Below are 25,886 nucleotides of genomic sequence, written 5' to 3' on the forward strand. Positions count from 1 at the left end.
CTGCTGACCTCACTTCCGGGTCTGCTGACCTCACTTCCGGGTGTGGTGACCTCACTTCCGGGTGTGGTGACCTCACTTCTGGGTTTGCTGACCTCACTTTCTGGGTCTGCTTACTTACTTCCGGGTTTTGTGACCTCACTTCTGGGTCTGCTGACCTCACTTCCGGGTCTGCTGACCTCACTTCTGGGTGTGGTGACCTCACTTCCGGGTGTGGTGACCTCACTTCCGGGTTTAGTGACGTCACTTCTGGGTTTGGTGACCTCACTTCTGGGTTTTCCGACCTCACTTTCTGAGTGTGCAGACCTCAGTTCCAAGTTAGCAGTCCTCAAATTACGGGTCTGCTGACCTCACTTCCGGGTGTGGTGACCTCACTTCCGGGTTTTCCAACCTCACTTTCTGAGTATGCTGACCTCACTTTACGCATTTGCTGACCTCTCTTCCGGGTTTTCTGACCTCACTTCAGGGTTAGCAGACCTCACTTTCTGGGTCAGGTTGAAGAGTGAGCAAAGCCTCAAAATGGTGGTAAGGTAACACTTTGCTATAGAAAGGGAAAGGGGAACTTCACAGAAACCAAGACAAAGGGTAACTGTACATTTAAAAGTGCAGGGAAAGGGGGAATTGCAGACACTTAGTCAAAATAAAGCCAGAGAAGAGGGCAATAAAGATAAGAAGAAACTGTCCGGAGACCTCTGACAAGAAGGATTAGATCCCCCCCCCCGGGCAAGATGATGCCGACATGGGAGAACAATAACAGCAGATAACACCAAGAAGAAAAAAGAAGAATTTCACCCCAAAACATCGGCAAGGGTCGCGGGGAATGGGGTCAGGGGGAATGAGGGAATGGGGTCGTGGGGAACGGGGCCATAGGGAATGTAATGAATATGTAATCAAACTGAGGAGGAGACTATTGATTATGTATTAGCTTAACCTATATCTGTAACACACTTTTCTCTTTACGGTGTGCAAGTTTGGAGGAGCTATCCCCCTTGCACCCGGCGCTGCACAACGCTGGAATAAACATACCTGCTTTATAACCCATCTCTGGATTATAGAGTTTGATTCCGCAAGTCAATTTGGCACCCCAGATGGGACCCTCTCTGTTCGGCTGCAGGACCAGCTGAGAAGGGGGACGCCTTTGGCGCGCCCCGAGATTTCTCGGAAGGACTCCCCTCCCTCATCTGATCACTGCAGGAGCAGACAAGAACCATCTATCGGCGGACCAGGTATGTGAAATGGGGGACCCGTAAGTCGTGAGGAGACGTCCTACGCAGGGCACAGTGGAGTCGGCGTGCTCCCCCCCAGGGATGTGAGCTCACGGGTTAGGTTAGGTTGCCGGCTGGGTTAGGACTCCCTAGGGAGTGCCTACAAAGGGGCCAGTAAGTCGTACGCATGGTAAAAGAGCTATTGCTCACATTCAGGTGATTGCTAATTGGGCAGAGCTTGTCTGCTCTCTGGTACAGGGTGATTTGGGTAATCCTGGGATAATTGGTATCGTACAGTGCTGTTTATATAGGTGACCTAAGTCAACAACTAGCACCGGTGTTCTTAACATCTTTGGTTAAGCTTAACAAATGATATAATGTAATTGTGCTTGAATTGTCGTGTGAGTGTGGTGTGAGTGAGACGCAGCACAGCTGCGGGGCGAGTGCGGAGTCCCGACCCGCGGTTCCGTCCTCCCGCGAGGGAAACGGCCGGGGACGGACGAAGCGAAAGTTGTCTCCAATACTTGTTTGTCTTTGTTTTAATACATGTTTATTTTGTATTATTAATTACTGGTTGTTGTAAAGTATGTGGTCATAAGTCATAACAATGCTGTTGTGTCAGAAGTGGTTTTACTTATAAAAGAATACGGTGGTTTATATTAAGTTACGATGGGAAAATCACAGAGCAAAGAGGTCCCTGCGCGCTCACCCCTGGGGTGTATACTGGCACATTGGCGAGATATCGCTGGGGAACCAGGAGGAACCCTGAGCCGAAAAAAAAAAAAAATCCTGATTAAATATTGTAATCAGTGGTGGTTGATGTATAAGCTAGAGGACAGGGACAATGAACATATAGAGGGATGTCTGTGTGGAATGAGTATCAAGCCATTTATGTGATACTGTGTTCTGCCTGCGAAGAGGTGTAAGGGAGGTGGGTCAGTCAGTGCTGGCTCTGTGGCGAGAGGTTTGTAACTGAACGATATGGATTGCTAAGGGAAAGTTATAAGGTAGTAAGGGTGTTTATGGAAACTGAAGAACTGTGTTGCTTGATTTGTGGGTTTTGAAGGGAATGGGACAAACTGTTTTGCTGGTATAAGAAAGTGTAGTTGTTAATGGCATACGGAAGTATAGTTGAGGGTATGTGGAAGTGTAACTGAGGGTACAAATAGTGGAATAGTGTACAGAGGAAAAAGGGTTAAAGAGAAAGTGAGTTTATCTGTGCTGGCATGAGAACAACCCCCCCGCACCGTTCCCCTGCAATCAGAACTCTCAGAGTGGGAGAGGGAGCCAGGGTCAGAGACTGCTGCTGTAAACTGCAAAGGGGGAGGTGGAGAGGACAGGGCATTGGAAGTGAGAATAGCCTTCATGTGCAGAGATGTGGGAAATCTGAAATCTGGGCAGCACTGGAAGGCTCTGGAGAGGAGGTGAAATGTAATGATTAGAGTTTGGAAAGTGAAAAAGTTTGGGAAGGACACAGGTTGAGGAAGGCAAAGATAAAAACAGGGATGTCAGGTCTGAAGAGAGGAGTACAATAAGAAGAAAACAAACAAACAACAACAACAACAGAAAACAAAACAAACACCTGATTGAGAATCAGAGATGTTCAGGAAATTGAGAATAATAACAGCTGTTACTGTTGTGGTGCTAGAGTAGGGCCATAGGACCCAGAGATCCCCCACAAGGAAAGGGGGGGGAGGGAGGCTTGAAGAGCCCAGAGAGGGCTCTGCCCCGCTGGAATGAAAGCAGTGTGCAAATGCAGTGGGACACTGGTAGAGAAATCCGACCAAGCTGAGTGAGAAGGAATTGCCTCTGACTGCAGAACTGAACAATGAGAACTTGGGAAGTTAACCCTAGCAGATACACCGATGAAACTGCAGCTAAGGAAGCAGGATAAAGTAGTTCATTTTCTGATGGATATGGGAGCTTCTTACTACCCATAGATGGTTTTGTAACATTAGTAGGTGCTACCGCCCAACAAGAAAAGGCTTACTTTTGGAATTAATTAAATATAAGCTAAGAAAACAAGTAGGAATACAGAAATTCTTGTACCTGTCAGGTTACCCTGGCAAGAAATTTAATAAAACTGGAGCTAAGGGTCAAACAATATTGGCTGATTAAGAATTGTAAGTCTGACTATTAACACAAACTGGGAAAAACAATGTTATACCCCCAGGAGCCACAGCAATCTCAATTAAGACACACTTAGGGGTGTGGGCATCAGGGCCAAAAATTAAGCCCTAAATACAAGTTAAAAGCAAGAGCTCACCCACTCAGGGTAAAGTGGTGCCCTTTGAGGATATGTGACTGTAAAAAGACAAAAGAAATAATAGATAATTTTTTGAGTTTAAATTACTAATTGAATGGGAATCCAAGTACAAAACTCCAATTTTGCCAATTTGCTAAATTTTCGGATAGCAAGTGCTTTAGTTTGGTAGAAGACATGAGGACAAGTAATGGAATTGTTGAATGGATACACTCAGTAATGGAAAATCCATGCACTTTATCAACCAAGTTAAGGAATGAATAGGTGGAGTTTACCTTCTGGATTTGAGGGATGTCTCTTCTGCCTGGTTTGGCTAAAGGAAGCCTAAGGTTATTTGCCTTTGAATAGGAAAACCCTAATAGAGGGAGAAGAGACTCAGTTAACCTGGACAGTGTTACCCAGGGTTGTGAGAATAGCTTAATGATCTTTGAGAACTGGTCAACTCATGAGCCTGAGACCTGGGATCCTCCATCCTAGGGTGGAACTTTACTGGAGCATGTGGATGCCACAGCAACAAAAGGACTGTGTACAATAGACTGAGAGTTTGCTGAGTTTCTTGGTTTACAGAAAGCACAAATAACTCAGAAATTACAGCTGGACATTGGACCTTAAGGACTGCCAAGAAAGAAGCCATCTGCTAAGCCCCTGAGCTGCAAACTGTCAAGGAACTCCATACGTTCCCAGGAATGACAGGAGGATGCTGACCATGGATACACAGCTACGGACTGATGGTAAACCTCAAACAGCTTGAAGTGAGTAAGGGATGGTGCCTGAGGGCAGTGGCTGCACTGGTGCTCAATATTCAAGAAGCCTATAAATCTACACTGGGCCAAAGGACACCAGTTTTAATATCTCATACAGTGTTTACTATATTGGAGGCAAAAGGGGGACATTAGTTCATTGGCTCTCACCCCAAAGATTCCTGAAATACCAGGCCATCCTGGTAGAGCAAGGTGATGTAGAAATAATTGTGACTAATATTGTCAACCCAGTATCTTTCCTTAGCGGAACTCCCGGAGAACCACTATTACATGACTGCTTTGAATCAACTGAAGCTGCACATTCCAGCCGGTCAGTCGAACCTGAAGGACGAACCCTTAGAAGATGCAGAAGACACCTGGTTTACCAGCAACTGCAGTTTTATGAGACAAGGAGACTGTAAGGCAGGACATGCAGTAACTGCTACTGACCAGGTAATCGAAGCACAACCACCAGCTGTGGGGACTTCCCCTCAGAAGGCTGAAATAACTGCCTTGACAAGAGCTTTAATCATATGGACAGATGCTAAATATGTGCCACACGCTCATAGTACCATCTGAAAAGAGCAAGGATTGCTCACACACAAGAAAAACAGCCTGATTTAAATCTACCAATGGTTATTATATGTTGTAAAAGACATCAGAAATGTAACACTGTACAGGAAACAGAAAATAAGATGATAGATCAGGTGGCAGAACAGGCAGTTGAAGAGGGCTTCAATTCCAGACGGTAAACTTAAATTCTCTGAAGCCAAGTCAAAACCTGTAAAATATTCTAAAGAGAACAGGAGTCCAATTAATGATTTAGAAAGGAAGAGAGCAAGCTGACAGATGTGTGCATGCCCAAATGGACACATTATTATGCCCTTTAGTATTTTATGGAAATTGGTTATAAGGGAAGATAAGAGAATATATTGAGCAAACCAACACTACAAAGTACAGTCCCAGTACCAGGAACAGGGCACAAGTGGGCTTCATGGGAGAGGGCCTTCCAGGACAACAACGGCAAATTGAGTTCACAGAACTCCCAAGAAAAGGGGGGTACCACTGTATGAAAATTTCTGTAACCTTAGAAACAATTGAGGATGCTGCTGCAGATGCTTGATGGACAATCCAAAAGGAGATATCCTGTTTATCCAAAGATGCATTGCAACATGGAGTAGGCAGGGATAACACCGATTGGGGAATAGTTTTCTCTGGATCATGGGATAAACTTAATAGTTGCCAAATTTAGGATGACTAAAACAGCTTTTCTTAGCCTGCATCACCTTGCTACTCTTGGTGTGTTTTACTTGTGTTGTTATAAGATGTCTTTTGTGTCTGTACCAAGGTACTGGAAGGGAATACGAGGTTTGGAAGAGACATGAGCTGAGACAAAAGGTAGAGAGCGGAGCCTATTTTGAGACCCATTAAGAATCTAGCAGGTAAAAGCCTGCTAGATTAAAGAAAAGGGGGGAATTGAAGAGTGAGCAAAGCCTCAAAATGGTGGTAAGGTAACACTTTGCTATAGAAAGGGAAAGGGGAACTTCACAGAAACCAAGACAAAGGGTAACTGTACATTTAAAAGTGCAGGGAAAGGGGGAATTGCAGACACTTAGTCAAAATAAAGCCAGAGAAGAGGGCAATAAAGATAAGAAGAAACTGTCCGGAGACCTCTGACAAGAAGGATTAGATCCCCCCCCCCGGGCAAGATGATGCCGACATGGGAGAACAATAACAGCAGATAACACCAAGAAGAAAACAGAAGAAGAATTTCACCCCAAAACATCGGCAAGGGTCGCGGGGAATGGGGTCAGGGGGAATGAGGGAATGGGGTCGTGGGGAACGGGGCCATAGGGAATGTAATGAATATGTAATCAAACTGAGGAGGAGACTATTGATTATGTATTAGCTTAACCTATATCTGTAACACACTTTTCTCTTTACGGTGTGCAAGTTTGGAGGAGCTATCCCCCTTGCACCCGGCGCTGCGCAACGCTGGAATAAACATATCTGCTTTATAACCCATCTCTGGATTATAGAGTTTGATTCCGCAAGTCAAGGTGACCTCACTTCCGGGTTTGGTGACCTCACTTCTGGGTTTGCCGCCCTCACTTTCTAAGTCTGCTGAACTCACTTCCGGGTCTCCTTACATCACTTCCGGGTATGATGACCTCACTTCAGGGTTTAGTGACATCACTTCCGGATATGCTGACCTCACATTTTGGGTTTGCTGGCCTCACTTCCGGGTATGCTGACCTCACATCCGAGATAGCAGACCTCACTTTCTGGGTCTGCTTACCTCACTTCCGGGTATGCTGACCTCACTTCCGGGTTTAATGACGTCACTTCTGGGTTTGCTGACCTCACTTCCGGGTTTGCTGACCTCACTTCCGGATTTGCTGACCTCACTTCCGGGTTTTCCGACCTCACTTTCTGAGTATGCTGACCTCACTTTACGCGTTTGCTGACCTCACTTCCGGGTTTAGTGACCTCACTTCTGGGTTTGCTGACCTCAGTTCCAAGTTAGCAGTCCTCAAATTCCGGGTCTGCTGACCTCAATTCCGGGTGTGGTGACCTCACTTCTGGGTGTGGTGACCTCACTTTCCGAGTATGCTGACTTCACTTTCCGCGAGGTCTGCCCACAACTCTGGTTTTGGTGACATCACTTCCGGGTTTTCTGACCTCACTTCGGGGTTAGCAGACCTCACTTTCTGGGTCAGGTGACCTCACTTCCGGGTTTGGTGACCTCACTTCCGGGTTTGCCGCCCTCACTTTCAGCGTCTGCTGAACTCACTTCCGGGTCTCCTGACCTCACTTCCGGGTTTTGTGACGTCACTTCCGGATATGCTGACCTCACTTCCGGGTTTTGTGACGTCACTTCCGGATATGCTGACCTCACTTTTTGGGTTTGCTGGCCTCACTTCTGGGTCTGCTGACCTCACTTTTGGGTATGCTGACCTCACTTCCGGGACTGCTGACCTCACTTTCCGAGTATGCTGACTTCACTTTCCGCGTTTTCTGTCCTCAACTCTGGTTTTGGTGACATCACTTCCGGGTTTTCTGACCTCACTTCAGGGTTAGCAGACCTCACTTTCTGGGTCAGGTGACCTCACTTCCGGGTTTGCTGACCTCACTTTCTGGGTCTCCTGAACTCACTTCCGGGTCTGCTGACCTCACTTCCGGGTTTGCTGAGCTGCCTTCCGGGTGTGGTGACCTCACTTCTGGGTGTGGTGACCTCACTTTCCGAGTATGCTGACTTCACTTTCCGCGTTCTCTGTCCTCAAATCTACTATAGGTGACATCACTTCCGGGTTTTCTGACCTCACTTCAGGGCTAGAAGACCTCACTTTCTGGGTCAGGTGACCTCACTTCCGGGTCTGCTGACCTCACTTCCAGGTGTGGTGACCTCACTTCTGGGTTTGCTGACCTCACTTTCTGGGTCTGCTTACTTACTTCCGGGTTTTGTGACCTCACTTCTGGGTCTGCTGACCTCACTTCCGGGTCTGCTGACCTCACTTCCGGGTGTGGTGACCTCACTTCCGGGTTTAGTGACGTCACTTCTGGGTTTGGTGACCTCACTTCCGGGCTTTCCGACCTCACTTTCTGAGTGTGCAGACCTCAGTTCCAAGTTAGCAGTCCTCAAATTACAGGTCTGCTGACCTCACTTCCGAGTATGCTGACCTCACTTCTGGGTGTGGTGACCTCCCTTCCGGGTTTGCTGACCTCACTTTCTGGGTCTGCTGACCTCACTTGCGGGTGTGGTGACCTCACTTCTGGGTCTGCTAACCTAACTTCCGGGTCTGCTGTACCTCAATTCCGGGTGTGGTGACCTCACTTCCGGGTGTGGTGACCTCACTTCTGGGTCTGCTGACCTCACTTCCGGGTCTGCTGTACCTCACTTCTGGGTGTGGTGACCTCACTTCCGGATTTGCTGACCTCACTTCCGGGTTTTCCGACCTCACTTTCTGAGTATGCTGACCTCACTTTACGCGTTTGCTGACCTATCTTCCGGGTTTTCTGACCTCACTTCAGGGTTAGCAGACCTCACTTTCTGGGTCAGGTGACCTCACTTCCGGGTCTGCTGTACCTCACTTCCGGGTGTGGTGACCTCACTTCCGGGTGTGGTGACCTCACTTCCGGGTTTTCCAACCTCACTTTCTGAGTATGCTGACCTCACTTTATGCGTTTGCTGACCTCTCTTCCGGGTTTTCTGACCTCACTTCAGGGTTAGCAGACCTCACTTTCTGGGTCAGGTGACCTCACTTCCGGGTTTGGTGACCTCACTTCTGGGTTTGCCGCCCTCACTTTCTAAGTCTGCTGAACTCACTTCCGGGTCTCCTTACATCACTTCCGGGTATGATGACCTCACTTCAGGGTTTAGTGACATCACTTCCGGATATGCTGACCTCACATTTTGGGTTTGCTGGCCTCACTTCCGGGTATGCTGACCTCACATCCGAGTTAGCAGACCTCACTTTAAGGGTCTGCTTACCTCACTTCCGGGTATGCTGACCTCACTTCCGGGTTTAATGACGTCACTTCTGGGTTTGCTGACCTCACTTCCGGGTGTGCTGACCTCACTTCCGGGTTTTCCGACCTCACTTTCTCAGTATGCTGACCTCACTTTGCGCGTTTGCTGACCTCACTTCCGGGTTTAGTGACCTCACTTCTGGGTTTTCCGACCTCACTTTCTGAGTATGCTGACCTCACTTTACGCGTTTGCTGACCTCTCTTCCGGGTTTTCTGACCTCACTTCAGGGTTAGCAGACCTCACTTTCTGGGTCAGGTGACCTCACTTCCGGGTCTGCTGTACCTCACTTCCGGGTGTGGTGACCTCACTTCCGGGTTTTCCAACCTCACTTTCTGAGTATGCTGACCTCACTTTACGCGTTTGCTGACCTCTCTTCCGGGTTTTCTGACCTCACTTCAGGGTATGCTGACCTCACTTTCTGGGTCAGGTGACCTCACTTCCGGGTTTGGTGACCTCACTTCTGGGTTTGCCGCCCTCACTTTCTAAGTCTGCTGAACTCACTTCCGGGTCTCCTTACATCACTTCCGGGTATGATGACCTCACTTCAGGGTTTAGTGACATCACATCCTGATATGCTGACCTCACATTTTGGGTTTGCTGGCCTCACTTCCGGGTATGCTGACTTCACATCCGAGTTAGCAGACCTCACTTTCCGGGTCTGCTTACCTCACTTCCGGGTATGCTGACCTCACTTCAGGGTTTAATGACGTCACTTCTGGGTTTGCTGACCTCACTTCCAGGTTTGCTGACCTCACTTCCGGATTTGCTGACCTCACTTCCGGGTTTTCCGACCTCACTTTCTGAGTATGCTGACCTCACTTTACGCGTTTGCTGACCTCACTTCCGGGTTTAGTGACCTCAATTCTGGGTTTGCTGACCTCAGTTCCAAGTTAGCAGTCCTCAAATTCCGGGTCTGCTGACCTCAATTCCGGGTGTGGTGACCTCACTTCTGGGTGTGGTGACCTCACTTTCCGAGTATGCTGACTTCACTTTCCGCGTTGTCTGCCCACAACTCTGGTTTTGGTGACATCAGTTCCGGGTTTTCTGACCTCACTTCAGGGTTAGCAGACCTCACTTTCTGGGTCAGGTGACCTCACTTCCGGGTTTGGTGACCTCACTTCCGGGTTTGCCGCCCTCACTTTCTGGGTCTGCTGACCTCACTTCCGGGTATGCTGACCTCACTTCCGGGTAAGCTGACCTCACTTCCGGGTTTTGTGACGTCACTTCCGGATATGCTGACCTCACTTCCTGGCTTTGTGACGTCACTTCCGGATATGCTGACCTCACTTTTTGGGTTTGCTGGCCTAACTTCTGGGTCTGCTGACCTCACTTCCGGGTATGCTGACCTCACTTCCGGGACTGCTGACCTCACTTTCCGAGTATGCTGACTTCACTTTCCGCGTTGTCTGTCCTCAACTCTGGTTTTGGTGACATCACTTCCGGGTTTTCTGACCTCACTTCAGGGTTAGCAGACCTCACTTTCTGGGTCAGGTGACCTCACTTCCGGGTTTGCTGACCTCACTTTCTGGGTCTCCTGAACTCACTTCCGGGTCTGCTGACCTCACTTCCGGGTTTGCTGAGCTGCCTTCCGGGTGTGGTTACCTCACTTCTGGGTGTGGTGACCTCACTTTCCGAGTATGCTGACTTCACTTTCCGCGTTCTCTGTCCTCAAATCTACTATAGGTGACATCACTTCCGGTTTTTCTGACCTCACTTCAGGGCTAGAAGACCTCACTTTCTGGGTCAGGTGACCTCACTTACGGGTCTGCTGACCTCACTTCCAGGTGTGGTGACCTCACTTCTGGGTTTGCTGACCTCACTTTCTGGGTCTGCTTACTTACTTCCGGGTTTTGTGACCTCACTTCTGGGTCTGCTGACCTCACTTCCGGGTCTGCTGACCTCACTTCCGGGTGTGGTGACCTCACTTCCGGGTTTAGTGACGTCACTTCTGGGTTTGGTGACCTCACTTCCGGGCTTTCCGACCTCACTTTCTGAGTGTGCAGACCTCAGTTCCAAGTTAGCAGTCCTCAAATTACAGGTCTGCTGACCTCACTTCCGAGTATGCTGACCTCACTTCTGGGTGTGGTGACCTCCCTTCCGGGTTTGCTGACCTCACTTTCTGGGTCTGCTGACCTCACTTGCGGGTGTGGTGACCTCACTTCTGGGTCTGCTAACCTAACTTCCGGGTCTGCTGTACCTCAATTCCGGGTGTGGTGACCTCACTTCCGGGTGTGGTGACCTCACTTCTGGGTCTGCTGACCTCACTTCCGGGTCTGCTGTACCTCACTTCTGGGTGTGGTGACCTCACTTCCGGATTTGCTGACCTCACTTCCGGGTTTTCCGACCTCACTTTCTGAGTATGCTGACCTCACTTTACGCGTTTGCTGACCTCTCTTCCGGGTTTTCTGACCTCACTTCAGGGTTAGCAGACCTCACTTTCTGGGTCAGGTGACCTCACTTCCGGGTCTGCTGTACCTCACTTCCGGGTGTGGTGACCTCACTTCCGGGTTTTCCAACCTCACTTTCTGAGTATGCTGACCTCACTTTACGCGTTTGCTGACCTCTCTTCCGGGTTTTCTGACCTCACTTCAGGGTATGCTGACCTCACTTTCTGGGTCAGGTGACCTCACTTCCGGGTTTGGTGACCTCACTTCTGGGTTTGCCGCCCTCACTTTCTAAGTCTGCTGAACTCACTTCCGGGTCTCCTTACATCACTTCCGGGTATGATGACCTCACTTCAGGGTTTAGTGACATCACATCCTGATATGCTGACCTCACATTTTGGGTTTGCTGGCCTCACTTCCGGGTATGCTGACTTCACATCCGAGTTAGCAGACCTCACTTTCCGGGTCTGCTTACCTCACTTCCGGGTATGCTGACCTCACTTCAGGGTTTAATGACGTCACTTCTGGGTTTGCTGACCTCACTTCCAGGTTTGCTGACCTCACTTCCGGATTTGCTGACCTCACTTCCGGGTTTTCCGACCTCACTTTCTGAGTATGCTGACCTCACTTTACGCGTTTGCTGACCTCACTTCCGGGTTTAGTGACCTCAATTCTGGGTTTGCTGACCTCAGTTCCAAGTTAGCAGTCCTCAAATTCCGGGTCTGCTGACCTCAATTCCGGGTGTGGTGACCTCACTTCTGGGTGTGGTGACCTCACTTTCCGAGTATGCTGACTTCACTTTCCGCGTTGTCTGCCCACAACTCTGGTTTTGGTGACATCAGTTCCGGGTTTTCTGACCTCACTTCAGGGTTAGCAGACCTCACTTTCTGGGTCAGGTGACCTCACTTCCGGGTTTGGTGACCTCACTTCCGGGTTTGCCGCCCTCACTTTCTGGGTCTGCTGACCTCACTTCCGGGTATGCTGACCTCACTTCCGGGTAAGCTGACCTCACTTCCGGGTTTTGTGACGTCACTTCCGGATATGCTGACCTCACTTCCTGGCTTTGTGACGTCACTTCCGGATATGCTGACCTCACTTTTTGGGTTTGCTGGCCTAACTTCTGGGTCTGCTGACCTCACTTCCGGGTATGCTGACCTCACTTCCGGGACTGCTGACCTCACTTTCCGAGTATGCTGACTTCACTTTCCGCGTTGTCTGTCCTCAACTCTGGTTTTGGTGACATCACTTCCGGGTTTTCTGACCTCACTTCAGGGTTAGCAGACCTCACTTTCTGGGTCAGGTGACCTCACTTCCGGGTTTGCTGACCTCACTTTCTGGGTCTCCTGAACTCACTTCCGGGTCTGCTGACCTCACTTCCGGGTTTGCTGAGCTGCCTTCCGGGTGTGGTTACCTCACTTCTGGGTGTGGTGACCTCACTTTCCGAGTATGCTGACTTCACTTTCCGCGTTCTCTGTCCTCAAATCTACTATAGGTGACATCACTTCCGGGTTTTCTGACCTCACTTCAGGGCTAGAAGACCTCACTTTCTGGGTCAGGTGACCTCACTTACGGGTCTGCTGACCTCACTTCCAGGTGTGGTGACCTCACTTCTGGGTTTGCTGACCTCACTTTCTGGGTCTGCTTACTTACTTCCGGGTTTTGTGACCTCACTTCTGGGTCTGCTGACCTCACTTCCGGGTCTGCTGACCTCACTTCCGGGTGTGGTGACCTCACTTCCGGGTTTAGTGACGTCACTTCTGGGTTTGGTGACCTCACTTCCGGGCTTTCCGACCTCACTTTCTGAGTGTGCAGACCTCAGTTCCAAGTTAGCAGTCCTCAAATTACAGGTCTGCTGACCTCACTTCCGAGTATGCTGACCTCACTTCTGGGTGTGGTGACCTCCCTTCCGGGTTTGCTGACCTCACTTTCTGGGTCTGCTGACCTCACTTGCGGGTGTGGTGACCTCACTTCTGGGTCTGCTAACCTAACTTCCGGGTCTGCTGTACCTCAATTCCGGGTGTGGTGACCTCACTTCCGGGTGTGGTGACCTCACTTCTGGGTCTGCTGACCTCACTTCCGGGTCTGCTGTACCTCACTTCTGGGTGTGGTGACCTCACTTCCGGATTTGCTGACCTCACTTCCGGGTTTTCCGACCTCACTTTCTGAGTATGCTGACCTCACTTTACGCGTTTGCTGACCTATCTTCCGGGTTTTCTGACCTCACTTCAGGGTTAGCAGACCTCACTTTCTGGGTCAGGTGACCTCACTTCCGGGTCTGCTGTACCTCACTTCCGGGTGTGGTGACCTCACTTCCGGGTGTGGTGACCTCACTTCCGGGTTTTCCAACCTCACTTTCTGAGTATGCTGACCTCACTTTATGCGTTTGCTGACCTCTCTTCCGGGTTTTCTGACCTCACTTCAGGGTTAGCAGACCTCACTTTCTGGGTCAGGTGACCTCACTTCCGGGTTTGGTGACCTCACTTCTGGGTTTGCCGCCCTCACTTTCTAAGTCTGCTGAACTCACTTCCGGGTCTCCTTACATCACTTCCGGGTATGATGACCTCACTTCAGGGTTTAGTGACATCACTTCCGGATATGCTGACCTCACATTTTGGGTTTGCTGGCCTCACTTCCGGGTATGCTGACCTCACATCCGAGTTAGCAGACCTCACTTTAAGGGTCTGCTTACCTCACTTCCGGGTATGCTGACCTCACTTCCGGGTTTAATGACGTCACTTCTGGGTTTGCTGACCTCACTTCCGGGTGTGCTGACCTCACTTCCGGGTTTTCCGACCTCACTTTCTCAGTATGCTGACCTCACTTTGCGCGTTTGCTGACCTCACTTCCGGGTTTAGTGACCTCACTTCTGGGTTTTCCGACCTCACTTTCTGAGTATGCTGACCTCACTTTACGCGTTTGCTGACCTCTCTTCCGGGTTTTCTGACCTCACTTCAGGGTTAGCAGACCTCACTTTCTGGGTCAGGTGACCTCACTTCCGGGTCTGCTGTACCTCACTTCCGGGTGTGGTGACCTCACTTCCGGGTTTTCCAACCTCACTTTCTGAGTATGCTGACCTCACTTTACGCGTTTGCTGACCTCTCTTCCGGGTTTTCTGACCTCACTTCAGGGTATGCTGACCTCACTTTCTGGGTCAGGTGACCTCACTTCCGGGTTTGGTGACCTCACTTCTGGGTTTGCCGCCCTCACTTTCTAAGTCTGCTGAACTCACTTCCGGGTCTCCTTACATCACTTCCGGGTATGATGACCTCACTTCAGGGTTTAGTGACATCACATCCTGATATGCTGACCTCACATTTTGGGTTTGCTGGCCTCACTTCCGGGTATGCTGACTTCACATCCGAGTTAGCAGACCTCACTTTCCGGGTCTGCTTACCTCACTTCCGGGTATGCTGACCTCACTTCAGGGTTTAATGACGTCACTTCTGGGTTTGCTGACCTCACTTCCAGGTTTGCTGACCTCACTTCCGGATTTGCTGACCTCACTTCCGGGTTTTCCGACCTCACTTTCTGAGTATGCTGACCTCACTTTACGCGTTTGCTGACCTCACTTCCGGGTTTAGTGACCTCAATTCTGGGTTTGCTGACCTCAGTTCCAAGTTAGCAGTCCTCAAATTCCGGGTCTGCTGACCTCAATTCCGGGTGTGGTGACCTCACTTCTGGGTGTGGTGACCTCACTTTCCGAGTATGCTGACTTCACTTTCCGCGTTGTCTGCCCACAACTCTGGTTTTGGTGACATCAGTTCCGGGTTTTCTGACCTCACTTCAGGGTTAGCAGACCTCACTTTCTGGGTCAGGTGACCTCACTTCCGGGTTTGGTGACCTCACTTCCGGGTTTGCCGCCCTCACTTTCTGGGTCTGCTGACCTCACTTCCGGGTATGCTGACCTCACTTCCGGGTAAGCTGACCTCACTTCCGGGTTTTGTGACGTCACTTCCGGATATGCTGACCTCACTTCCTGGCTTTGTGACGTCACTTCCGGATATGCTGACCTCACTTTTTGGGTTTGCTGGCCTAACTTCTGGGTCTGCTGACCTCACTTCCGGGTATGCTGACCTCACTTCCGGGACTGCTGACCTCACTTTCCGAGTATGCTGACTTCACTTTCCGCGTTGTCTGTCCTCAACTCTGGTTTTGGTGACATCACTTCCGGGTTTTCTGACCTCACTTCAGGGTTAGCAGACCTCACTTTCTGGGTCAGGTGACCTCACTTCCGGATATGCTGACCTCAATTTTTGGGTTTGCTGGCCTCACTTCCGGGTCTGCTGACCTCAATTCCCGGTGTGGTGACTTCACTTCCGGGTGTGGTGACCTCACTTCTGGGTTTGCTGACCTCACTTTCTGGGTCTGCTTACTTACTTCCGGGTTTTTGACCTCACTTCTGGGTCTGCTGACCTCACTTCCGGGTCTGCTGACCTCACTTCCGGGTGTGGTGACCTCACTTCCGGGTGTGGTCACCTCACTTCCGGGTTTAGTGACGTCACTTCTGGGTTTGGTGACCTCACTTCCGGGTTTTCCGACCTCACTTTCTGAGTGTGCAGACCTAAGTTCCAAGTTAGCAGTCCTCAAATTACGGGTCTGCTGACCTCACTTCCGAGTGTGGTGACCTCACTTCTGGGTGTGGTGACCTCCCTTCCGGGTTTCCTGACCTCACTTTCTGGGTCTGCTGACCTCACTTGCGGGTGTGGTGACCTCACTTCTGGGTCTGCTGACCTCACTTCCGGGTCTGCTGTACCTCACTTCCGGGTGTGGTGACCTCACTTCCGGGTGTGGTGACCTCACTTCCGGGTTTTCCGACCTCACTTTCTGAGTATGCTGACCTCACTTTACGCGTTTGCTGACCTCTCTTCCGGGTTTTCTGACCTCACTTCAGGGTTAGCAGACCTCACTTTCTGGGACAGGTGACCTCACTTCCGGGTCTGCTGTACCTCACTTTTGGGTGTGGTGACCGCAATTCCGGGTGTGGTGACCTCACTTCCGGGTTTTCCAACCTCACTTTCTGAGTATGCTGACCTCACTTTATGCGTTTGCTGACCTCTCTTCCGGGTTTTCTGACCTCACTTCAGGGTTAGCAGACCTCACTTTCTGGGTCAGGTGACCTCACTTCCGGGTTTGGTGACCTCAATTCTGGGTTTGCCGCCCTCACTTTATAAGTCTGCTGAACTCACTTCCGGGTCTCCTTACATCACTTCCGGGTATGATGACCTCACTTCAGGGTTTAGTGACATCACTTCCGGATATGCTGACGTCACATTTTGGGTTTGCTGGCCTCACTTCCGGGTATGCTGACCTCACATCCGAGTTAGCAGACCTCACTTTCCGGGTCTGCTTAGCTCACTTCCGGGTATGCTGACCTCACTTCCGGGTTTAATGACGTCACTTCTGGGTTTGCTGACCTCACTTCCGGGATTGCTGACCTCACTTCCGGATTTGCTGACCTCACTTCCGGGTTTTCCGACCTCACTTTCTGAGTATGCTGACCTCACTTTACGCGTTTGCTGACCTCACTTCCGGGTTTAGTGACCTCACTTCTGGGTTTGCTGACCTCAGTTCCAAGTTAGCAGTCCTCAAATTCCGGGTCTGCTGACCTCAATTCCGGGTGTGGTGACCTCACTTCTGGGTGTGGTGACCTCACTTTCCGAGTATGCTGACTTCACTTTCCGCGTTGTCTGCCCACAACTCTGGTTTTGGTGACATCACTTCCGGGTTTTCTGACCTCACTTCAGGGTTAGCAGACCTCACTTTCTGGGTCAGGTGACCTCACTTCCGGGTTTGGTGACCTCACTTCCGGGTTTGCCGCCCTCACTTTCTGGGTCTGCTGACCTCACTTCCGGGTATGCTGACCTCACTTCCGGGTATGCTGACCTCACTTCCGGGTTTTGAGACGTCACTTCCGGATATGCTGACCTCACTTCCGGGTTTTGTGACGTCACTTCCGGATATGCTGACCTCACTTTTTGGGTTTGCTGGCCTCACTTCTGGGTCTGCTGACCTCACTTCCGGGTATGCTGACCTCACTTCCGGGACTGCTGACCTCACATTCCGAGTATGCTGACTTCACTTTCCGCGTTGTCTGTCCTCAACTCTGGTTTTGGTGACAACACTTCCGGGTTTTCTGACCTCACTTCAGGGTTAGCAGACCTAACTTTCTGGGTCAGGTGACCTCACTTCCGGATATGCTGACCTCAATTTTTGGGTTTGCTGGCCTCACTTCTGGGTCTGCTGACCTCACTTCCGGGTCTGCTGACCTCACTTCCGGGTGTGGTGACCTCACTTCCGGGTGTGGTGACCTCACTTCTGGGTTTGCTGACCTCACTTTCTGGGTCTGCTTACTTACTTCCGGGTTTTGTGACCTCACTTCTGGGTCTGCTGACCTCACTTCCGGGTCTGCTGACCTCACTTCCGGGTGTGGTGACCTCACTTCCGGGTGTGGTGACCTCAATTCCGGGTTCAGTGACGTCACTTCCGGGTGTGGTTACCTCACTTCTGGGTGTGGTGACCTCACTTTCCGAGTATGCTGACTTCACTTTCCACGTTCTCTGTCCGCAAATCTACTATAGGTGACATCACTTCCGGGTTTTCTGACCTCACTTCAGGGTTAGCAGACCTCACTTTCTGGGTCAGGTGACCTCACTTCCGGGTTTGGTGACCTCACTTCCGGATATGCTGACCTCAATTTTTGGGTTTGCTGGCCTCACTTCTTGGTCTGCTGACCTCACTTCCGGGTCTGCTGACCTCACTTCCGGGTGTGGTGACCTCACTTCCGGGTGTGGTGACCTCACTTCTGGGTCTGCTGACCTCACTTTCTGGGTCTGCTTACTTACTTCCGGGTTTGTGACCTCAATTCTGGGTCTGCTGACCTCACTTCCGGGTCTGCTGACCTCACTTCCGGGTGTGGTGACCTCACTTCCGGGTGTGGTGACCTCACTTCCGGGTTTAGTGACGTCACTTCTGGGTTTGGTGACCTCACTTCCGGGTTTTCCGACCTCACTTTCTGAGTGTGCAGACCTCAGTTCCAAGTTAGCAGTCCTCAAATTACGGGTCTGCTGACCTCACTTCCGGGTGTGGTGACCTCACTTCCGGGTTTTCCAACCTCACTTTCTGAGTATGCTGACCTCACTTCCGGGTCTTCTGACCTCACTTCCGGGTTTTCTGACCTCACTTCAGGGTTAGCAGACCTCACTTTCTGGGTCAGGTGACCTCACTTCCGGGTTTGGTGACCTCACTTCCGGGTTTGCCGCCCTCACTTTCTAAGTCTGCTGAACTCACTTCCGGGTCTCCTGAACTCACTTCCGGGTATGCTGACCTCACATTTTGGATTTGCTAGCCACACTTCTGGGTCAGCTGACCTCACTTCCGGGTTTTGTGACGTCACTTCCGGATATGCTGACCTCACTTCCGGGTTTTGTGGCGTCACTTCCGGATATGCTGACCTCACTTTTTGGGTTTGCTGGCCTCACTTCTGGGTCTGTTGACCTCACTTCCGGGTATGCTGACCTCACTTCCGGGACTGCTGACCTCACTTTCCGAGTATGCTGACTTCACTTTCCGCGTTGTCTGTCCTCAACTCTGGTTTTGGTGACATCACTTCCGGGTTTTCTGACCTCACTTCAGGGTTAGCAGACCTCACTTTCTGGGTCAGGTGACCTCACTTCTGGGTTTGCTGACCTCACTTTCTGGGTCTCCTGAGCTCACTTCCGGGTCTGCTGACCTCACTTCCGGGTTTGCTGAGCTGCCTTCCGGGTGTGGTTACCTCACTTCTGGGTGTGGTGACCTCACATTCCGAGTATGCTGACTTCACTTTCCGCGTTCTCTGTCCTCAAATCTACTATAGGTGACCTCACTTCCGGGCTTAGTGACGTCACTTCTGGGTTTGGTGACCTCACTTCCGGGTTTTCCGACCTCACTTTCTGAGTGTGCAGACCTCAGTTCCAAGTTAGCAGTCCTCAAATTACGGGTCTGCTGACCTCACTTCCGGGTGTGGTGACCTCACTTCCGGGTTTTCCAACCTCACTTTCTGAGTATGCTGACCTCACTTTACGCGTTTGCTGACCTCTCTTCCAGGTTTTCTGACCTCACTTCAGGGTTAGCAGACCTCACTTTCTGGGTCAGGTGACCTCACTTCCGGGTTTGGTGACCTCAATTCTGGGTTTTCTGACCTCACTTCAGGGTTAGCAGACCTCAGTTTCTAGGTCAGGTGACCTCACTTCTGAGTGTGGTGACCTCACTTCCGGGTTTTCCGACCTCACTTTCTGAGTATGCTGACCTCACTTCACGCGTTTGCTGACCTCTCTTCCAGGTTTTCTGACCTCACTTCAGGGTTAGCAGACCTCACTTTCTGGGTCAGGTGACCTCACTTCCGGGTTTGGTGACCTCACTTCCGGGTTTGCCGCCGTCACTTTCTGGGTCTGCTGATCTCACTTCCGGGTCTCCTGACCTCACTTCCGGGTATGCTGACCTCACTTCCGGGTTTTGTGCTGTCACTTCCGGATATGCTGACCTCACTTTTTGGGTTTGCTGGCCTCACTTCTGGGTCTGCTGACCTCACTTCCGGGTATGCTGACCTCACTTCCGGGACTGCTGACCTCACTTTCCGAGTATGCTGACTTCACTTTCCGCGTTGTCTGTCCTCAACTCTGGTTTTGGTGACATCACTTCCGGGTTTTCTGACCTCACTTCAGGGTTAGCAGACCTCACTTTCTGGGTCAGGTGACCTCACTTCCGGGTTTGCTGACCTCACTTTCTGGGTCTCCTGAACTCACTTCCGGGTCTGCTGACCTCACTTCCGGGTTTGCTGAGCTGCCTTCCGGGTGTGGTTACCTCACTTCTGGGTGTGGTGACCTCACTTTCCGAGTATGCTGACTTCACTTTCCGCGTTCTCTGTCCTCAAATCTACTATAGGTGACATCACTTCCAGGTATGCTGACCTCACTTCAGGGTTAGCAGACCTCACTTTCTGGGTCAGGTGACCTCACTTCCGGGTTTGGTGACCTCACTTCCGGATATGCTGACCTCAATTTTTGGGTTTGCTGGCCTCACTTCTTGGTCTGCTGACCTCACTTCCGGGTTTGCCGCCCTCACTTTCTAAGTCTGCTGAACTCACTTCCGGGTCTCCTGAACTCACTTCCGGGTATGCTGACCTCACATTTTGGATTTGCTAGCCACACTTCTGGGTCAGCTGACCTCACTTCCGGGTTTTGTGACGTCACTTCCGGATATGCTGACCTCACTTCCGGGTTTTGTGGCGTCACTTCCGGATATGCTGACCTCACTTTTTGGGTTTGCTGGCCTCACTTCTGGGTCTGTTGACCTCACTTCCGGGTATGCTGACCTCACTTCCGGGACTGCTGACCTCACTTTCCGAGTATGCTGACTTCACTTTCCGCGTTGTCTGTCCTCAACTCTGGTTTTGGTGACATCACTTCCGGGTTTTCTGACCTCACTTCAGGGTTAGCAGACCTCACTTTCTGGGTCAGGTGACCTCACTTCTGGGTTTGCTGACCTCACTTTCTGGGTCTCCTGAGCTCACTTCCGGGTCTGCTGACCTCACTTCCGGGTTTGCTGAGCTGCCTTCCGGGTGTGGTTACCTCACTTCTGGGTGTGGTGACCTCACATTCCGAGTATGCTGACTTCACTTTCCGCGTTCTCTGTCCTCAAATATACTATAGGTGACCTCACTTCCGGGCTTAGTGACGTCACTTCTGGGTTTGGTGACCTCACTTCCGGGTTTTCCGACCTCACTTTCTGAGTGTGCAGACCTCAGTTCCAAGTTAGCAGTCCTCAAATTACGGGTCTGCTGACCTCACTTCCGGGTGTGGTGACCTCACTTCCGGGTTTTCCAACCTCACTTTCTGAGTATGCTGACCTCACTTTACGCGTTTGCTGACCTCTCTTCCGGGTTTTCTGACCTCACTTCAGGGTTAGCAGACCTCACTTTCTGGGTCAGGTGACCTCACTTCCGGGTTTGGTGACCTCAATTCTGGGTTTTCTGACCTCACTTCAGGGTTAGCAGACCTCAGTTTCTAGGTCAGGTGACCTCACTTCTGAGTGTGGTGACCTCACTTCCGGGTTTTCCGACCTCACTTTCTGAGTATGCTGACCTCACTTCACGCGTTTGCTGACCTCTCTTCCAGGTTTTCTGACCTCACTTCAGGGTTAGCAGACCTCACTTTCTGGGTCAGGTGACCTCACTTCCGGGTTTGGTGACCTCACTTCCGGGTTTGCCGCCGTCACTTTCTGGGTCTGCTGATCTCACTTCCGGGTCTCCTGACCTCACTTCCGGGTATGCTGACCTCACTTCCGGGTTTTGTGCTGTCACTTCCGGATATGCTGACCTCACTTTTTGGGTTTGCTGGCCTCACTTCTGGGTCTGCTGACCTCACTTCCGGGTATGCTGACCTCACTTCCGGGACTGCTGACCTCACTTTCCGAGTATGCTGACTTCACTTTCCGCGTTGTCTGTCCTCAACTCTGGTTTTGGTGACATCACTTCCGGGTTTTCTGACCTCACTTCAGGGTTAGCAGACCTCACTTTCTGGGTCAGGTGACCTCACTTCCGGGTTTGCTGACCTCACTTTCTGGGTCTCCTGAACTCACTTCCGGGTCTGCTGACCTCACTTCCGGGTTTGCTGAGCTGCCTTCCGGGTGTGGTTACCTCACTTCTGGGTGTGGTGACCTCACTTTCCGAGTATGCTTACTTCACTTTCCGCGTTCTCTGTCCTCAAATCTACTATAGGTGACATCACTTCCGGGTTTTCTGACCTCACTTCATTGTTAGCAGACCTCACTTTCTGGGTCAGGTGACCTCACTTCCGGGTTTGGTGACCTCACTTCCGGATATGCTGACCTCAATTTTTGGGTTTGCTGGCCTCACTTCTTGGTCTGCTGACCTCACTTCCGGGTCTGCTGACCTCACTTCCGGGTGTGGTGACCTCACTTCCGGGTGTGGTGACCTCACTTCTGGGTTTGCTGACCTCAATTTCTGGGTCTGCTTACTTACTTCCGGGTTTTGTGACCTCACTTCTGGGTCTGCTGACCTCACTTCCGGGTCTGCTGACCTCAATTCCGGGTGTGGTGACCTCACTTCCGGGTGTGGTGACCTCACTTCCGGGTTTAGTGACGTCACTTCTGGGTTTGGTGACCTCACTTCCGGGTTTTCCGACCTCACTTTCTGAGTGTGCAGACCTCAGTTCCAAGTTAGCAGTCCTCAAATTACGGGTCTGCTGACCTCACTTCCGGGTGTGGTGACCTCACTTCCGGGTTTTCCAACCTCACTTTCTGAGTATGCTGACCTCACTTCCGGGTCTTCTGACCTCACTTCCGGGTTTTCTGAACTCACTTCAGGGTTAGCAGACCTCACTTTCTGGGTCAGGTGACCTCACTTCCGGGTTTGGTGACCTCACTTCCGGGTTTGCCGCCCTCACTTTCTAAGTCTGCTGAACTCACTTCCGGGTCTCCTGAACTCACTTCCGGGTATGCTGACCTCACATTTTGGATTTGCTAGCCACACTTCTGGGTCAGCTGACCTCACTTCCGAGTTTTGTGACGTCACTTCCGGATATGCTGACCTCACTTCCGGGTTTTGTGGCGTCACTTCCGGATATGCTGACCTCACTTTTTGGGTTTGCTGGCCTCACTTCTGGGTCTGCTGACCTCACTTTTGGGTATGCTGACCTCACTTCCGGGACTGCTGACCTCACTTTCCGAGTATGCTGACTTCACTTTCCGCGTTGTCTGTCCTCAACTCTGGTTTTGGTGACATCACTTCCGGGTTTTCTGACCTCACTTCAGGGTTAGCAGACCTCACTTTCTGGGTCAGGTGACCTCACTTCCGGGTTTGCTGACCTCACTTCCGGGTTTGCTGAGCTGCCTTCCGGGTGTGGTTACCTCACTTCTGGGTGTGGTGACCTCACTTTCCGAGTATGCTGACTTCATTTCCACGTTCTCTGTCCTCAAATCTACTATAGGTGACATCACTTCCGGGTTTTCTGACCTCACTTCATTGTTAGCAGACCTCACTTTCTGGGTCAGGTGACCTCACTTCCGGGTTTGGTGACCTCACTTCCGGATATGCTGACCTCAATTTTTGGGTTTGCTGGCCTCACTTCTTGGTCTGCTGACCTCACTTCCGGGTCTGCTGACCTCACTTCCGGGACTGCTGACCTCACTTCCGGGTGTGGTGACCTCACTTCTGGGTCTGCTGACCTCACTTTCTGGGTCTGCTTACTTACTTCCGGGTTTTGTGACCTCACTTCTGGGTCTGCTGACCTCACTTCCGGGTCTGCTGACCTCACTTCCGGGTGTGGTGACCTCACTTCCGGGTGTGGTGACCTCACTTCCAGGTTTAGTGACGTCACTTCTGGGTTTGGTGACCTCACTTCCGGGTTTTCCAACCTCACTTTCTGAGTATGCTGACCTCACTTCCGGGTCTTCTGACCTCACTTCCGGGTTTTCTGAACTCACTTCAGGGTTAGCAGACCTCACTTTCTGGGTCAGGTGACCTCACTTCCAGGTTTGGTGACCTCACTTCCGGGTTTGCCGCCCTCACTTTCTAAGTCTGCTGAACTCACTTCCGGGTCTCCTGAACTCACTTCCGGGTATGCTGACCTCACATTTTGGATTTGCTAGCCACACTTCTGGGTCAGCTGACCTCACTTCCGAGTTTTGTGACGTCACTTCCGGATATGCTGACCTCACTTCCGGGTTTTGTGGCGTCACTTCCGGATATGCTGACCTCACTTTTTGGGTTTGCTGGCCTCACTTCTGGGTCTGCTGACCTCACTTTTGGGTATGCTGACCTCACTTCCGGGACTGCTGACCTCACTTTCCGAGTAAGCTGACTTCACTTTCCGCGTTGTCTGTCCTCAACTCTGGTTTTGGTGACATCACTTCCGGGTTTTCTGACCTCACTTCAGGGTTAGCAGACCTCACTTTCTGGGTCAGGTGACCTCACTTCCGGGTTTGCTGACCTCACTTTCTGGGTCTCCTGAACTCACTTCCGGGTCTGCTGACCTCACTTCCGGGTTTGCTGAGCTGCCTTCCGGGTGTGGTTACCTCACTTCTGGGTGTGGTGACCTCACTTTCCGAGTATGCTGACTTCACTTTCCACGTTCTCTGTCCGCAAATCTACTATAGGTGACATCACTTCCGGGTTTTCTGACCTCACTTCAGGGTTAGCAGACCTCACTTTCTGGGTCAGGTGACCTCACTTCCGGGTTTGGTGACCTCACTTCCGGATATGCTGACCTCAATTTTTGGGTTTGCTGGCCTCACTTCTTGGTCTGCTGACCTCACTTCCGGGTCTGCTGACCTCACTTCCGGGTGTGGTGACCTCACTTCCGGGTGTGGTGACCTCACTTCTGGGTCTGCTGACCTCACTTTCTGGGTCTGCTTACTTACTTCCGGGTTTTGTGACCTCACTTCTGGGTCTGCTGACCTCACTTCCGGGTCTGCTGACCTCACTTCCGGGTCTGCTGACCTCACTTCCGGGTGTGGTGACCTCACTTCCGGGTTTAGTGACGTCACTTCTGGGTTTGGTGACCTCACTTCCGGGTTTTCCGACCTCACTTTCTGAGTGTGCAGACCTCAGTTCCAAGTTAGCAGTCCTCAAATTACGGGTCTGCTGACCTCACTTCCGGGTGTGGTGACCTCACTTCCGGGTTTTCCAACCTCACTTTCTGAGTATGCTGACCTCACTTCCGGGTCTTCTGACCTCACTTCCGGGTTTTCTGAACTCACTTCAGGGTTAGCAGACCTCACTTTCTGGGTCAGGTGACCTCACTTCCGGGTTTGGTGACCTCACTTCCGGGTTTGCCGCCCTCACTTTCTAAGTCTGCTGAACTCACTTCCGGGTCTCCTGAACTCACTTCCGGGTATGCTGACCTCACATTTTGGATTTGCTAGCCACACTTCTGGGTCAGCTGACCTCACTTCCGGGTTTTGTGACGTCACTTCCGGATATGCTGACCTCACTTCCGGGTTTTGTGGCGTCACTTCCGGATATGCTGACCTCACTTTTTGGGTTTGCTGGCCTCAATTCTGGGTCTGCTGACCTCACTTCCGGGTATGCTGACCTCACTTCCGGGACTGCTGACCTCACTTTCCGAGTATGCTGACTTCACTTTCCGCGTTGTCTGTCCTCAACTCTGGTTTTGGTGACATCACTTCTGGGTTTTCTGACCTCACTTCAGGGTTAGCAGACCTCACTTTCTGGGTCAGGTGACCTCACTTCCGGGTTTGCTGACCTCACTTTCTGGGTCTCCTGAACTCACTTCCGGGTCTGCTGACCTCACTTCCGGGTTTGCTGAGCTGCCTTCCGGGTGTGGTTACCTCACTTCTGGGTGTGGTGACCTCACTTTCCGAGTATGCTGACTTCACTTTCCGCGTTCTCTGTCCTCAAATCTACTATAGGTGACATCACCTCCGGGTTTTCTGACCTCACTTCAGGGTTAGAAGACCTCACTTTCTGGGTCAGGTGACCTCAGTTCCGGGTTTGGTGACCTCACTTCCGGATATGCTGACCTCAATTTTTGGGTTTGCTGGCCTCACTTCTTGGTCTGCTGACCTCACTTCCGGGTCTGCTGACCTCACTTCCGGGTGTGGTGACCTCACTTCCGGGTGTGGTGACCTCACTTCTGGGTCTGCTGACCTCACATTCTGGGTCTGCTTACTTACTTCTGGGTCTGCTGACCTCACTTCCGGGTCTGCTGACCTCACTTCCGGGTGTGGTGACCTCACTTCCGGGTGTGG

At 51.3% G+C, this 25,886-nt stretch overlaps 1 long non-coding RNA gene across 1 annotated transcript; it reads left to right on the forward strand.

The window, feature by feature from the left end:
* Positions 1-499: 499 nt before the first annotated feature.
* On the forward strand, positions 500-6,221 carry LOC146756930 (uncharacterized). Its single transcript, XR_014937223.1, has 2 exons — positions 500-1,223; positions 4,079-6,221. It is a non-coding gene; the product is annotated as an uncharacterized LOC146756930 (long non-coding RNA).
* Positions 6,222-25,886: the final 19,665 nt, after the last annotated feature.

This window comes from Coturnix japonica, chromosome 25 (genome assembly GCF_054131305.1).
Source record: "Coturnix japonica strain WE chromosome 25, WE-NBRP24, whole genome shotgun sequence".
Lineage (NCBI taxonomy): Eukaryota > Metazoa > Chordata > Aves > Galliformes > Phasianidae > Coturnix > Coturnix japonica.